The 13,160-nt window shown below is 42.4% G+C and overlaps 1 protein-coding gene across 4 annotated transcripts in view; it reads right to left on the bottom strand.

Annotated features, from left to right (window-relative positions):
* Positions 1 to 12,421, bottom strand: part of DUSP16 (dual specificity phosphatase 16) — a 91,938-nt gene extending 79,517 nt beyond the window's left edge. The window contains exons 1-2 of one of the 4 annotated variants that reach the window (XM_021092340.1): positions 11,756 to 12,314; positions 5,006 to 5,136 (exon numbers count right to left, since the gene is read on the bottom strand). The gene's annotated coding sequence lies outside the window, so the exon portion shown is untranslated. Of the gene's footprint in view, positions 1 to 5,005; positions 5,137 to 10,674; positions 11,274 to 11,755 lie in introns of those variants that run through there. The other 3 variants (XM_021092339.1, XM_021092338.1, XM_021092341.1) reach the window with 3 other exon arrangements.

The raw sequence follows: 13,160 nt of genomic DNA, 5'->3' as shown, positions 1-13,160 counted from the left end.
CAAGCTGCTTAATACTCTATACTTTCCTCTCTTTCCTATTTGTGAGAGACACACCCAGCCAGCCACCCAAGAGATATTTCTTCCCCTTTTGCTAACTGAGGCCCAGCTGGTCCTGGGCAGCCAGAAACGTGCTTAAGCCTAGGAAATGCTACATGACAGGCGCTACACCAACCCTCGGGCCCCTTTTCCTGGGCCAGATGCTCATTTGCCCAGAATCTCCTGTGAAGCAGGGGCAGGTTGAGAACCCATTCAAGCAAACAGAACTTCAGAGAAAACTGGATGGAAGCTTCGGGGGAGATTTTGTTCTCTGTTGGGCAAACCAAGGAGTAGGGCTTACTTGTTCTGCCTACTTCTTCCTCCTTGCCTTGAAAAGGAATGTGATACCTAGAGCTGAGGCAACCGTTTTGTGACCTGGTGGCAATAAGTGACCATACAAGAGATGGCAGAGAACCTGGGGCCCTGAGAACACCACTGAGCAGCTGAACCATTTGAGACCTCTGACCCGCATTAATAGTGAATAGCTTATGTTTAAGCCTCTGCTTATAGCTTTCTGTTAACTACAGCTGAAAGCAGTACTAAATTTTTTTTAATTTCTGTGTCCTGCCACGATTTTTCTGCCCGATCCTTCCCATTACAAACATTTTATTCTGCTCTTACTCATGCAACTAAAAAGTGACAATATTATATTTCTCCTGCACAGGTAATAGAGACCAATTTAATTACTTTATAGTTACAGTACCTCAACTATATGACCCTATTAAAATAAATGTCATCAATACACAAAACAAAAGGGAAAAATACATGACTTAGAATCATGTCTGTTCTTGATTATTGACTTTTGATCCTTCCTTCTCCCATCTCAAATCCTTTTTGGAAGTGAGTACCACATAAATAACACACTGATAAAATGATCTCTCTCTGGACTAAACTCTTCTATCTCCTTTAATCATAACTGCCTGTTAGAAAAAAAACAAATATTAAAATTTCATTCTTGAATTTGCAGCCCCAAACCTGGCCCAGGCAATATTTTCACTTACTGATGCTTGGTAACCAAAGCTTAGAGACTTACCAGCACTACAGCAAATTCTTCTGTACAGGTTATAATAATAGAATTTGAATACTGGTATTACATTAAAAGTCAGAGTACCCAGTACAGTTATTTCACTAGTTATTTCAACTGTGTTTGAATGGACATCTTTCAAATATATGTTCACCTTCATGACTCTAGTTGCATCCATCTCTGGACACCCCTGGGCCCCATCTGTCCTGTGTCCAGCATATGGGAGAACTCAGTGCACCCCATACTCTTCCTCTGCCCCTCAATGCTCATCTCCACTCTCTGGTCACAGCCCATTTCTGCCTATAGTGGGTCCCATGATCACAAAGGTCTACTCCACTCCCAGCCTCCCTGGTTGGGAGAAAAGAACAACAGCTATGAACACCTGTTCTCTGGAGTGTGTAACCATCCCTCCCCTGCTGCCAATCAAGGAAAAAAGACTGAGTACCCTGGTTCTGAGCACAGACACAAATGGTTATGAATGAATATACACACACACAAATGATACAAGTGAGCCCAGCAGCTTTTTAGCTTAAAAAAAAAAAAAAAAACACATGCTCGTTTTTTGTTAAGCTGCAAAGCACTTCTACAGACTCCTCCCTTCTGTCTACCTGTACACAGCATCTCTGAGGTTAAGGGACCTTCCACCATTACCGTCTCCGGGTCACACGGCTCATCTCATACACTAGGATATTTCCTTCTACCTGACGAATCAATGAGCTAAGATGGAAACATTACTTTATTGATATAGATGTCTATGGGAGCCTGCTCTAAAAATATGTTAGGACACAGCACCAACTTAGATCAGCATTTTCCCTTTTTTTTTTTTTTTTTAAGGGCTGCAGGTGTGGCACATGGCAGTTCCTGGACTAGAGGTCAAATCACAGCTGCAGCTGCCAGCTTATGCCACAGCCACACCAGATTGGAGTAGCATCTGTAACCTACACTGCAGTTAAGGCAACGCCAGATCCTTAATCCACTGAGTGGGTACAGGGATTGAACCCGCATCCTCATGGATACTAGTTGGGTTCGTTTCCGTTAAGCCACAACAGGAACTCTTATATCAGCATTTTCAAAGTGTAATCCAGAGACCCTGGGGGAATCTGAGAGCTTTTCAGGGAATCTACAATGTCAAAACAATTTTTAGTAATACAAAGATGTTATCTGCCTTCTTCACAATGGTGAATCCACGCTATGTGACGATAATGTATCATTCTGACAGCTAATGAAACACATGCTTGTACAGTCTTGTATTTAAAATGTTCTAGGAAGCAAGTTTAAGGTATAAATGTGCATGTTTTCAGAAATTAACTCCGTGTGTTTTCAGCACCCGTACGTACGTTCCTAGCAGTAGTAATCTTTGGTTGTATCTGCTATAATTTCCACCTTGTTATCATCCAATGAATTCATTGTAGATTTAAAGAAAAAGAAATCGAATGTTTTAAACACTGACATGATGAACTCTTTAGAAAGCCAAAGACTGTCTCCAAATTAGAAATGAAAAAGCCACAGAAGCATCATGCCACGTAAATTATCAGAAGGCATCAGTTGGAGCAGCGTACAAGATAGCTGAGCAACTAATAAACCTTTGCGTGGCTGGCACTGCTGAATATCTGCTGAATGAAAAGTCAGTAAGAGAAATTAGCAATGCCACTTGCCAATGATGCAGTAGCTCATTACATCAAATGGTAATATCTACAAGTTATTACCTCACCTAAAGGACTGTAGTTTTGCTTTATAAGCAGACAAATCTGCAGACATGTGTGGACTTACTGTTTTGTTTTTATTAATGCAGTATCCACACCAACTTATCAGCGAAGGTCTTCTTTTATGTGAGTGCTTGACAACAAATACAAAAGCTGCTGAATTACTCAAAGTATTACATAACTTTTGGGAGTTCCCTTCGTGACTCAGTGGTTAATGAACCCAAGTAGGATCCATGAGGATGCAGGTTCGATCCCTGGCCTCGCTCAGTGGGTTAAGGATCTGGCATTGCCATGAACTGTGGTGTAGGTTGAAGATGAGGCTCAAATCCTGCAATGATGAACTTTTGAAACTCATGATTTATTCTGAAACAACCATGTTGAGATCTGCTCTATTGGTACAAAAGCAATGGAGGGCAAAACTGCTAACACTTTAGCATGAGTCAAGGTTGGGGTACAAAACTGTACTAGCAAAAACTGTATCCTTCACTGGCTTTCAATCGTTTCTAAAAAGCCAGCTTTGAATTACAATGACCTTGATAAAACAATAAAAGTTATTAACTTTATTAAATTTTATTCTTGAGAACTTGGTATTTTTAATAATCTGTGTGATGAAATGGGAGACACACAAAAAGCATTTCTGCGTATCTAATACGACAGGTGTCTTGAGAAAAAGCATTTATGCAATAGAGTTGTGAGCTCAACTATATACTTTTTCAAGAATACCATTTTTGCTAAAAGAATGACTGGGAGATAATTTATAGTTATTCAGACTTAGGTACCTGGCAGACACTTTCTCTAAAATAAAGTGTGAGCCTGACACTTCAAGGAAAAAACTGACAATATCTGCTGATGATAAAATGAGAGCTTTCAAGAAAAAAAAAAATCAGAATTTTGGAAAACCTGAACTGGATGCCAAAATCTTGATTGCTTCCCACTTCTTAGAGACTTTCTGGATAAGGTTAATGGTCATATTAATGAATGTGGTTTGTCAAATACTGTGTAATCAAATGAGTCAAATATTTGAAAGATCTACAGAACTCAGTAAATCATTATTTTTCAAATGACCAATGTACGATGTTATAAAATCACACACAGATGAAAGATCCATCCAAAGTGCAAGATGGACCAATAGACGTTTACGTTAGAGTACAAGGAATTCATTAATAAGGTTTCAGATTCAACATTGCGACTAACCCAAGAATCCACTGCTTGCTGGGTTTTGAAACATCAAAGAATATTCACAACTACATGAAGAAGACACTGAAATACTATGTATAGCCGGATTTTCTTCTATACTTCAAACAAAACATATCACAACAGACTGACTATAAAAAGCAGTTATGAAAATCCAGCTGTTTTCTACTAAGCAATCCATTAGGGAGAGTGGCAAAATGTAAAATCATCTCATGCCTCTCACTGCATTTTTTGTTTTGGAATACCTTTTTCCTAAAACTATGCTATTTATGTTAACTCTTAACAAGTTTGTTATTTTTAAATAAGTACTGTAAACATTTCCCAGTTTTAATTTCTAATAGGTCAAATAGTGTTTAGATATAGTCAACATAAACAAAAGATCTTTGAGGCCTTGATAAATTTTTTTTTAAGGGCTGCACCTGTGACATGTGGAAGTTCCTAGGCTAGGGGTCAAATTGGAGCTGCAGCTGCAGCCTACACTACAGCCATACCAGATCCAAGCCAAGTCTGCCACCTACAACACAGCTCATGTCAACGTGGATCCTTAACCCACTGAGAGAGGCCAGGGATTAAACCCGAATCCTCATGGACACTAGTCGGGTTCTTAACCTGCTGAGCCAAAACAGGAACTCTTTTGGGGCCTTGATCATTTTTAAGAAGGCAAAAGTGTCCTGACACCAAAATGCTCAAAACCTCTGGCTTTTAACACCACAGAAAAGAGCACTTAGAAGTATGTGTAGGAATTCCCTTTGTGGCGCAGTGGTTAACGAATCTGACTAGGAACCATGAGGTTGCAGGTTCAATCCCTGCCCTTGCTCACTGGGTTAATGATCCGGCGTTGCCGTGAGCTGTGGTGTAGGTCGCAGACTCGGCTCGGATCCTGTGTTGCTGTGGCTTTGGCGTAGGCTGGCAGCTACAGCTCCAATTCGACCCCTAGCCTGGGAACCTCCATATGCCACGGGAGCGGCCCAAGAAATGGCAAAAAGACAAAAAAAAAAAAAACAAAACAAAAACAAAAAGAAGTATGTGTAGAAAAGAGAATGGGCACCTGAGAATGAGTCAAGGTCTCGGCTCCAGTCCCACTGCCACTTCTTACTTGCTGAGGGATTGGCATAAACTAGTTAGTCTCTCTAAGATCTTAGTTTCCTCATCTGTGAAATGGGCAACTCTTATCTTGCCCTGAAGATAAAAGACAAAAGAGGAAATTAACATTACCACATCTCAAAGAGAATTTTAATCTTGTGACCACATTTCCACAAAATCCTTATTCTTAAAATCTGTTCACTAAAAGCAGAACTTATAGAAAAGTGGAGAATTTTTGATTAGTCAATTTGCTCAAATGTCCACCACATAATTTTACTACATTAAATTTCATCCTCTACAGCTATAATTGGTAATGCATTTTAACTAATTATTATGGATATTTCCAAATACACACAAACGTACAGAAAATAGTAACAAACCCCAATGTACCTTCAACAAGTATAAAAAATCTGCCAATATTTTTAAATTTCCCATTAGTGCCTGTGCCTATCCTAAATTTTTTATTTTTATAATTTTCACTTATTTATTATTTTGTCCATGCCTATGGCATACAGAGGTTCCCAGGTCAGGGATCAAACTTGAGCCACAGCAATGACAACACCAAATCCTTAACCCACTAGGCCAGCAGGGAACTCCCTATCCTGAATTCTTTAAAAACAACGACGAGGCATCATTTCCTATAAATATTTCCACATGTAACTTTAACAGCTGAGAATTTTTTAACATAACCACAATACCATTAATATAGATTAAAAACTCTACAGTTATAATTCTTACATATCATCTAATACACATTCCATGTTCGATTTCCTAATTGTCTCCAAAAAAGTTTTGTTTTCAGCCTTTTGTATCATCAAAATATCATTCTTACCAGTTCATTTACAAGTGAATACAAGATTTTTAGCTAAAGCTAGGAAGGAAGAGGAAATAATAGCATGCTTTATATACCATGCACAGTTTACAAAACAAAGTCAAGAACTATTTTCCTGAGAAATGTGCTTCTCCCTCAACAAAAGAACAAACAAAAATAAACAAGAGGAACCCACTACAAAAGAAGCCAGACTGGGGACACTTCAGTATTTCTGAGCAGTGTCCAGAAGAGGCCACAGCTTAGCTGCTCGGAAGGGAAGGAACTGTAGGAAACCACCACCTGCCATTTCGGAAATGATGAGGTCAGGTCAGCCACAGGGTCGGGCAGGCTGGAGGTGAGGTCAGGGTCCAGGTTCTAAAGGCTCAAACAAGCCCTGTGCCCAAGGCTGGAAGGCAACCCTCTGCAGGTTTCAGCTCCAAGCTCAAAAAACAGTGCTCTAAGCTTGAGACAGAATGGAGCCATCATCAAAAGCAACAGTTTGTGAGAATTCAATTTGTTCCGCAAACTTACCAAAAGCCACCTCTACCAGGCACTATCCTAGGACATGAGCATAGGTTGTTGTGTTTTTGTAATTCATACAATGAAACAATAAGCAGCATGTACTTCTCCACACAGGACTTTCCCCACTAATTTTAAGGGGAAGAAAGGAGCTGTTTAATAGTAATTACCTTGCCCTATACCATTATAATTTACAGCACATCTTTTTCCTATCAACTGCAGTTCGGCCTGTCCTTCGCCCAGACATTAAAACAAACCTGAGTTCTGCTGTCTTTCCCAAGTATTTTTGAAGAGTACACATCACAGTAGATTTTATCACGCACATCACGGACCCAAGCATTTGTAACTACAATTCATTCTTTATTAAACAGAGTATTTAATTTAGAAGGAAAACCAAGAGAATGCTAAAGAACATTGTTTTCTTTGCCATAGGGTTATCCCAAGCGTGTCAGAATGTACTGTAGATGAAAACTGGTTAGGTGCATGCAGAGAAATTTGCAAGAGATGAGGTTCCATAGGCGCACACACCCAATACAAATCCTTCTTGGAATCCTTTATCTTAATTTCACCTACACACTTTTTTTTAAGTTAAAAAATACAGAAAAAGCAGAGGAGAAAACACAGAGCGCTTGAGAAGTATTTCATAAATATGTTCAAAAACGTGTAAGAGTCAGCAAGAAACTTTCAGCTGACACTTTGTAAGACATCTTCTCAACAACAACAAAACCTGGCAGTCAGATAACCACAGTAAGAAGCCAGACTTCCCCATTTCAGAACTGACATGTCTGCCTCAGGTTTTCTACTCTCTGCAGAAAAACAGTAACAATTCTAAGATAATATTTCCAGTGAGGCTACTGACTGCCCTACCAATCTGTAAGGAAAAAAATCATTATGCACACAGAGCACAATGCTGCCCAAATTTACCATATGATTCCTGCAACATGTGGACGAGACTAGGAGGGGTGTCATCCTTTACCTGCCTTTCTGGTAACTAAGCTAAAGAGCTTACCTATACTTTCTGTACATCTTTTGTCTTCTGTGCCCTCATACAAGGTCCCATCCAAACAAACTGCCCTTGGAGTTTAGCTCCACTTTATAGCACTGCTGTGACTATCATTTCTAATGGGGAATCTAATCTAAGAACACAGCCCAATACCTCACAACTCTAAGTACCCTGTAAACAAAGACACTAACCTCACTGCAAAAACACGAGGTTCTTAGCAAACAGCAGCAGCAGAACTGAAGATAACAAGAAGTTAAAAACTCCAAGCCTGAAGGCTTCAGTCTACAAAGTATTACGTAAGTTTCTTTAAAAAAAAAAAAAAAAAAAAACAGGTTAAAGATGAAGTCAATTAAAGGGTAGACTTCTTTCCAAATTGGTTTGGATGGCAAATAAAAATTAAAAAGTTAAATCATTAACACTATTCGCCAGGATATCATAGGCAAAACAGGTCATTCACAGAATAAGTGGGACTATAACTAGCACGCTGTAATTTCCTTGACCCTGATCATGACTTATCTCCACATCACTCTGACATCAGATTTTCCATGGAGTATTTACTTGTTTAATGTTCTTCTGTCTTCTCCCACCAGAACGTACATTCCATAAGGCCAAAAACTCTTCTTTCCACTCTATCCCCACTAAGAGAACAGTGTCTAATAGCAGAGGTTCCAAATAAATTTGCTGAATGAAGAAATGGATGAATGCCCCCCCCCACCTTGGACCTTCCCCACTTCCTTTCCTCCATATCCTTGTTAACCATCCTTTGAAGCCAGGGTCAAATTCTGTTACCTCTAGGAAGATTACCTCGCCCATCCCCCAATCTCTTTCTCCTTCACACCAAGAATTTGGCCCTTCCCCGCTGTCTGATAATTGCTTATATTTACATATGTATGTAGCACCCTTAAAATTCTTATCATCCTCATTAAAGGCATGGACCTGTGTCCCTAACTTTTGGTATCCACCAAAAGGCTGTGTAAATAACACACCACTAATAAATGATCTGCTTGATGCATACGTATCTGCAGTTAATCCAGAAATCAATTTAATTAGTAGTGTCAACTTTTTATAACCTATCCCTCCCTTTGCAACTGCAGTGGGTCCCCCTTTTAAAATTCATCTTTGGCAATTTCAAGTTTTACATTCTGATATACATAATTATAACGTCTGCTCATAAATTACTTTATCCATCCCCCTCTGCCAAGATTAATTTTTGCTCAAAAATCTTTCGACTGTGATGATACCTCTCATGAGGTATCTAACTCCAATCAAGAAGGTGAACTTCATTACTCTTTTCCTGCTGCTGAGGTACCTGTTGGAGGGTATTTTTCCTTTTTATGCCTTTTTTCCCTTTCATGTCAAGATGTATCCCATTTCCTTTTTCACCAATCATGGCTCAGGCAAGCTTTTACTATTTCTCTGTACCTGTTCTTGTTAATCTACTTTAGAGCCTCCTTTCCAAGCCACTCCTATATCCTCCAGTCATTTACTTGATTAAATTTCAAACTCCCTTTCTCCCAGTCTCAGTGTATGAGACTGACTCTCTTCTTAAAGCCTGAGCCTGCTCCTTTAAAGGTGGCCAAACTTTATGAACCTTCCTTCACAAAGCCAACCAACCCTTGGCCATCTGGGCTAAATGAAATGTACAAAAATATCAGATTGTCCACAAGAAAATCAGAAAAACTTTGACATCTGGCTTTGGAATATATCCTATGTGGCTTTGGGCAAGATTTACTTTTATAATTATGTGTTTGCTTGAGCCACCATTAGTAACATTTTCTTTTACTATGGTGGATATATGCCTTGGTTTTAAATTTTTGATGCAGTTAATTTAAAAAAAAAAAAGCCAATCAAGCATCAACTGTGGTTTTTCCTATGAAGCCTTTTTAACTAGTTTTTCAATCTGTTGAAAAACTGTCATAAAATCTGGTTTCTGTTTCCCCTGATTGATTTCCTCCCTGTTCTTGGGCTTCTGATCCAAATTAGCTTACCCTATATTAATTTACTTCTTGAATTTAAAGTACCATTGGCTTGAGAGAGCAAAGCATTTCAAAAACATTAAACGTCCAGTGAATTTTTAGTCCAAATAACACAGGATAGAAAACGCTGCCTTTTTTTTTTTTTTTTTTTTTTTTTTTTAATTCTCCAGGAAAAGTTGGGTTTCAAGGATAAATTACACCGGTAATTCTAGCAAATTATATTTAGTGGGCTATTATGATTGGCTGAAAAGTAGAAAAACATTAATTTTGAACAGCTATGTAAGTGAGCTTCCTCAACATGTAATCCCATAGGCCAGAAAATCTATGGAATTTAAATTCCCAATACAGGCATTTATAGAAAAGAACATCAAAACACCAACCCTGGCCCTTCCAATGACCCCAGCCTAAACTCTGCACTCATCTCAGACTTGATCTCAGCCTCACTTCCACAAAAGAGTTTCTAATGTTTAAGAAAAAGGAAAAGAACTGGGTTAACAGGATCTTCTCTTTTGCCCCCTTTTCAGTTACTCCCATTAAGCTTTTGGCCAAAGAGATCCCAAATCCTCAATTTTACATGACTAGTTTACAGGTATTCAATTATTTTTACATCTGAATGCAGGTTTACAGTGCTTCAATCTACTTTTTTTTTTTTTCATGTTATTCACCATACCAGCAGAATTCAGAATAAACTCATTTTTACCTTTTTCCCCCATATAGAACTTTGATAAGTACATTTTACCTAAAACCAACTTTGGGGCTGATTTTTTTACATGAACATGTTAACTGCCCCCAATGTTTTTTTAACAACAAGATTTCACACAGTTATCAAACTCACTTAAATTCCAGAACTTTACTTATACAAAAAAAACAAAAACAAAAACAAAAAAAACTTTCACAGTGCCTAGTCACGTTTTGACTAAAATACCTAACTCCCAAGCTCTTAGTTTTTCAATTTACCTTTTCCAGGTTGCTACCTTCACCAAAACCAGAATTCCACAAGTCTCAATTAACTACAGCCTCCCAAGCTGTCTGTCCACCAAAATACAGGATTCTCAAGGAAAAGTAAATAATTCACAAGTGACTGATTCCATTGGTAAGAATTCGCTCCTTTTAAAAATTTACCTTAACTTCAAAAATCTTTGCTCTTGATGTGGTTCGGAATAGCATAAATCCTCTGAGGAAGCAGTTGTCACTTAACGTGCACTTAAAGATGAGTGGCTTAAAGATCTGACAGTCTAAGTTCCCCAAATACTAGTCATAAGGTCTCTCATGGATGGTAAATTTCACACACACAAACAGCCCGGAAAGAAAGCAAAGAAACATACCTGGTCATTTTCTAAACAGGTTTGATAGGTTTGGTTCCCTTGTAAGAGCAGAGTATTTACTTATAATCTTTTAAAGCAGAAGTGGCAGCCAGAACACTGGGTAAATAAAAACTTCAGAGAGTTTAAAACACCCTGCATCTTAACTCACTTCCCCTTGATGCAAGGGGACGGCACTGCAAACCCCCGGGCAAATGAGATTATGTAACAGGTTTTTCCTCTCCACTTTATTCATCACAGGCTGGATGGAGGTGTGCTTTCTCCAAACGATTCGAGGCACTGGGGATTTTATTTAGGATCTTTGCAGCGGACGGTTGAGAAACTTCTTCAGGATTTTGCCATATCCATTCATTTTAAGATCTCCTTATATTTTCTCAAGTTAATTCCCAGGTTGTTATTGTTGAAGTTTTAAAGGAAATAAGCCCGGCAGCACCTGAAATCTTCAGTCTTGCACAAATATTTTCCTCCCCGGTGTTTCATTACATGAAAAGTACACTCGATACACAGACCCTCGGTTGTCTCCCCGGGCTTTTTCCTTTCTCACGTTTTAGGGTTAGTGTAAATAAAGAAGTCACTGGCACACCGAGCCCCCAACACCCTGCCTGTGTAGGAGGGCGGGGGCAGCGCATGAAAAGCGAGTTGGTGGAAGAAAGCGGCCCCGTCACCACCCAGGTGGCCCCGCTGCTTACACCCAGGGCGAGTTGGGGATAATGGGAACCGTCAGGCCGGGGCCCCACTTGGCAGGCGTGTTGTGTAACAGTCGCGCCTGGAAGCGAGCGGCTTCGCCCGCGAAGGGACCGCGACCGCCGGCGGCTCCTGGCGGCGGGACCCGGCCGCTCGGCCCCAGTCCCCGCGCCGTCCCCCGCCCCCTCCCCGCGCGGCCCCCCTCGTCCCCCCCCCCAGCTTCCCACGCGCGCGCCGCTCCGGGCCGCGGTCGCCCCCACCCCGCCCGCCCGCCCGCCGACCCGGGCCCGGCCGCCGGGAGGGCAGAGCAGCCGGGGCGCGCGAAGGAGCGTCCATGCTGCCGGCGCGGCGGGCGCCCGGCCCCGCGCCCTCCCACCCCGCCGTCCGCGCGGCCACTTACTTGGGGAGCTACCGACCTCCCGGCTCTCTCGGGGGGAAATGAAAGTTGTCACGGCGTCTCCCCGCGGGGCCCCCTCGCCTCCCGGACCTGCGAGGCGCCGCGGCGGAGCCGGGAGGGCGGCTGCGCTCCTGCTCGCGTCCGTCCCGTCGCGCTCTCCTCCTCCTCTTCTTTTCACTATATTATCTTCTCCTGCTCGGAGGGGCGGGTGGGGGCGGGAGGCTTAGGAAGCGAGGAGAAGTTTGCAACTTTTCTTCACTCTTTCTCTCCCCCCCACCCCCGATCAGCCTTGAAAAAACACTGCTGAAAGGGGTGAGGAACCTGGGGAGGTGGGGGGGCGGCGGGGGCAGGGAGAGGTGATGATAGTCGTTTGAAAACTGATCAGAGCCCCCCAAACAGGGACACCCAGAAAGAGGGGGAAAGGCGGGGGGGGTGGGGTGGGGGTGGGGGAAAAGAGAAAGAGTCGCTGGTCAGGAAACTTCAAGCGCGGATGAGGTCATTGGTTTAAAAATAAAGAGATGGCGTCACTTGAAACCAATCCCAGTGAATGAACTCAGCGGAGCCCCGGGGAAAGGAGGAGACAGGCGAGGGCAGGGCGGTGGGCGCCGGGCGGGGCCGCGCGCCGCCCGCCCAAGTCCGGAGCGGGGCTCGGCGCCTGGTCGCGGCCGCTCGGGGAGGGGACGGGTCACGTTCCGTTCCGGGGCCCGGCGGCTCCGGGGCAGGTTCCGCGGGCGCCGCTGGGAGGAGCCGGGCGGCTGGGGGAGGCGGACCCGCGGCCTCCTCCTTCCGCGCCCGCGTGCCCGCCGCCCCCGGGGGCCCCGAACCCCGACCTCCCTGCCTGGTCTCGGCCGCGCGCCTTAGCGCCGCGCCCCAACAGGTATTTCAGGGTCGCATCCCCCACCCCCACGCCAGCGAGGAGCAGAACCTTTTCCTCCTGGTTGGGCTGTTTCCAGCTGCCTCCCCAGCGTGAAGAAACGCAAACAATGATTTGAGAGAATTACAATCGCTCTTTAAAAACCCAAAATGCAGGGCACCGCCGTCTCTTAGGAAAGAGAAGTAACAGGTACTTTAAGAAAAATCACATTCAGGTGGTCAGGCACTCAGCTGCCTCTCTGTGTCTGTCATTGAAAGCCCCCACCTGAATGCTCCTAATATTCATTATTTTACTTTGATTAAATTTACTCAACATTTCCTATTTACAAATGTAATGGGAATGAGCAGCCTAAAATGCTCTTTAGAGGTATGTTCTATATCGGGCAGCACAGAATCATCTTGAAATCAAAACAGAGGTTCACTGCCTCTTGAGAGGTGCAAGACCCCATTGATTTAACTTCACACACTTCGTGCATTTTTAAATTTGGACTAATTAAAATAGCTTTGTTTTGAAACTACATTACACACTTGGGGA

The sequence above is a fragment of the Sus scrofa genome, chromosome 5 (assembly GCF_000003025.6).
Source record: "Sus scrofa isolate TJ Tabasco breed Duroc chromosome 5, Sscrofa11.1, whole genome shotgun sequence".
NCBI classification, from domain to species: domain Eukaryota; kingdom Metazoa; phylum Chordata; class Mammalia; order Artiodactyla; family Suidae; genus Sus; species Sus scrofa.
This window is presented reverse-complemented; position numbering and strand designations above follow the sequence as displayed.